This window comes from Corapipo altera, unplaced genomic scaffold (assembly GCF_003945725.1).
Source record: "Corapipo altera isolate COAL_440 unplaced genomic scaffold, ASM394572v1 126, whole genome shotgun sequence".
Lineage (NCBI taxonomy): Eukaryota > Metazoa > Chordata > Aves > Passeriformes > Pipridae > Corapipo > Corapipo altera.
This window is the reverse complement of record NW_020884937.1, coordinates 3920482-3924133: the sequence shown is the minus strand read 5'-3', so window position 1 is coordinate 3924133 and position 3652 is coordinate 3920482.

Below are 3652 nucleotides of genomic sequence, written 5' to 3'. Positions count from 1 at the left end.
TATATTTTTATATCTATACTTTCTATATTTTATTTTGAGCTTTGTTTTTTTTTTTTTTTTTTGGTCATGTTTATTTTTTTTTTAGTTTTCTTGTTTCCTTTTCTCCTGGAGGGATTTGTGAGAGGGAAGGGAGGGAGAAGAAAGGTCTGTCCTTTGTTTTTGCAACATCCAGGAACAATCTGAGCACAACAAATCCCAAGCAAACTGGAGCCAACCTTCCCTTACTGGTGGCCCTGGGGAGGGGGGGGGGGGTGGGAAGCATTTTTGGGGGCCTCCAGGAGCTGTTGTCCTTGGCTCCACACAGTTCCTGCCTTCCTGAGGTTTGGGACTTGAGGTTCCCCCAGGAATTGGTTCTTGCTGGGATCAGCAAAGGGAAGAGAACGGACAAAAAAACCTCCCTGCCCAACTTCCCACCTCCTGTGGAGCCTCCATGTTCCCTCAGAGCAGCTCCTGGAGCAGATGTGTTTTTAGGGATTATAATCCTTTGCTTTAAAGGGTTTTCCAACCCTAAACATGGGAACATCCCAGAATCCCAGCTCCTCTCTTTCCACCTCCTCTTGGGCACGAGGGGAGCCTGGAATTCCCCTTTCCCGTTGCAGGCACCTTTAGTCCTTCAGAGCAGCCCAGGACCTGCATCCAAACACACATCCACGGACATTCCTGGCAAATCCCTCCCTTCCCAGATGGATTTCCACTCAGGGATGAGTGAACCAGGCGCAGAGACGGGAAAACTTTGACAGGGAAAGATGGAAAAAGGGGTTGCAGAATTGTGTGGCCTCAGAGACACGTGGGAATCTAAATGGGATAAATACAAAATACGTGGATCCTGCTCCTCTAGGAAAGACAAGGAGATGTCCAAGGCCAGGATGGGGCTTGGAGAAAGCTGGGATGGTGAAGGTGTCCCTGCCCATGGCAGGGGGTTGGAATGAGATGATCTTTAAGGTCCCTTCCCACCCAAACCATTCCAGGATTCTGTGCTGCTCCGTTGCAGAGGAATTGGTGTCTGAGTGGGATCAGAGACTGAGCCCCCCAAAACTGCCCCTAAGGAATCCCATTTTTGGGGGATCCCATCCACCACAGCGTGACAGGGAATAAAAGCAACCAGGCAGCAAAATCCTCCAAAAAATAACGTGGGAAAGGTCTGCCATGGGGTGACAAATATCTGGGATAACCATTTCCTCAGGCCATAATTCCTCGGAGCAAATCATCCTCTCCTTTGGATTCTGTCCTTCCTCCTTTCCCTTTTCCCTGTGGGTTTGATGAGCAGGAGCAGCTCTTCAGATCCCTGAGGGGGATTTGAGTCCGAGCTCCTCCACACAAACCCAGGTGGCCCAAACCATCCCATAAATTATTGGTTGCGTTTTCCCCCCGAGAGAACTTTATTTAGGACGTGGATTCGCCAGCACAGACTTTGCCCCCCACAAACCACCTCTGACCTTGAAACATCTTCAGACTGCAAATTAACCCGTCCCCTGGGCCACATCCCTGCAGTTGTTCCGGGTTTTTTTTGTGTTTCAAATCTTCGGGTTTATGGTAAAGGAGCCGAATTTGGCATCTTGTTATTTCTGTGTTATTTATTAGTTTGTCTGATGGTTGTGTTTTTTTTTTTTTTGCAGGGTTTGTGGACATAAAACCAGGCTGGGGTGTTGTCAGACTTCCTGAAGTGTTTACCCTGGCTCTGAAACAGGGTTTGACCTTGGAAAGGATCCCTTTAATCCATCACCCCTGCCCTAAATAGCAGCAGCGGGAAGTTGGCTCCCCCGGGGATGTGCCAGTGCCCTCTGGCAGCTGCTCCCGAATTCCCAAAGCCCTTTATCATCAGCACTGTCTCCTCATCTGGGGAGGGAGAGTCTCAACCTGGTTTTTTGGGATGAGGAGAACGTCAGCCCGGGCTCGGGTGTCCCCTGGGCAGCCACAGCATCCCAAACTCTGCAGCTGGGAGGCCAAATATTCCCAGAGAATAATAAATCCAGGATGATTTTCCTTGGAAGGGACCTTGAAGCTCATCTTTTTCCACGGGCAGGGACACCTTCCACCAGCCCAGGTTGCTCCAACCTGGCCTTGGACACTTCCAGGGATGAAGGCTGAGCTCCAATATGGGGATTGACAGCAGAGCATCCTTTCCTTTGGGAATTCTCATGGCAGAAGGTCCCTGAGGGATCTGGGGAGCTCAGGCAGCACCTCCCCATGGCCTGTGCCATAGTTTTTCATGGAAGGCTGGAAAGCTGGAGTTTTAACCATGGAAGACTGGAAGGCTGGAGTTTTAACCCTGGAAGGCTGGAAAGTTGGAGTTTTAGCCTCAGTTCAATGAAAGGTTCTCCAAGGCAAGGCTCGTGCTCAAGTTTAATCCCAATCCAAGGGCACAAGTGGAAATTCCTGCTGCTGAACTGACAGGGCTTCCACTCGGGAGATTTTTTCTTCCCTTCATTTATTTTTTTCCTCCCTACTGGAGGAAAACCAGGAATTCTGCCATGGCCAATATCCAGGTTTCCTCTTCTTTCCTTCTCATGGGAGATTTGCTTTTCCAAGGCTCTTCAGTTGAGGCTGTGGGGATCCTGAATTTGGCCCAGGAATTTGGTCAGGAGGGATATTTTTGACTCCTACCTGTGGAGAGAGGGAGTGTTTGTAAAACACATTTGTCTGAATTCAATGTGATTTGTGGGTTAGGATTAGGATTAGATTTAGGGTTAGGTTTAGGGTTAGGCTTACGGGGAGTGTTTGTAAGACAGATTTGTCTGAATTCATCATGATTTGAGGGTTAGAATTAGGATTAGGATTAGGGTTATGTTTAGGTTTAGGTTTAGTCTTAGGGTTACCATTAGGGGGGTATTTGTAAAACAGATTTGTCTGAATTCAGCATGATTTGAGGGTTAGGATTAGGGTTAGGCTTAGTTTTAGGATTAGGGGGAGTATTTGTAAAACAGATTTGTCTGAATTAAACATGATTTGAGGGTTAGTGCTAGGATTAGGATTAGGGTTAGGTTTGGGATTAGGGTTAGGGGAGTATTTGTAAAACAGATTTGTCTGAATTAAACATGATTTGAGAGTTAGTGCTAGGATTAGGATTAGGTTTAGTCTTAGGGGGAGTATTTGTAAGATACATTTGTCTGAATTAAACATGATTTGACCCCTGTGATGGGGTCAGGACTCAGTTGCCATAAGAGCCCCTTCCCACAGGTGGATCCTTCAGGAGGTTTCATCTCAGTGATAGAAATAAAACCCCAATTATACTCAATTCCTGACTCTGCTCTGAGTGAATTGGTCCTGTTAAAACTGCTGATTTTTTACTGGTTTCTTTATTGACGTTTATTGACAAAATTCTGAGGGAAACTGCCCCAACTGTGGACAAAATCCCCTCAGAACGTTGTCAATAAATATTTTCAAAGAAACCAGCGAGAAACATAAACTGTAACCCAGTTGCCATCCCTGGCCTCCCTTGCCACGTTTTTCCCAGGTGTGTTGATCATTTTTCTCCGATTCCTGATTATTTTCCCCTGGAAAAAGGAGAGATGTGGCCAGGGATTGCAGACAACTGGCTGATCCAGGAGGGATTGCTCTGCCTGGGAATGAATCTCCCCTCGCACGCAAGTGGCAATTTCTGGGAATAACATCCCCTAATGCTCTGCAGATTCCATCCATCTCTCACACTGCT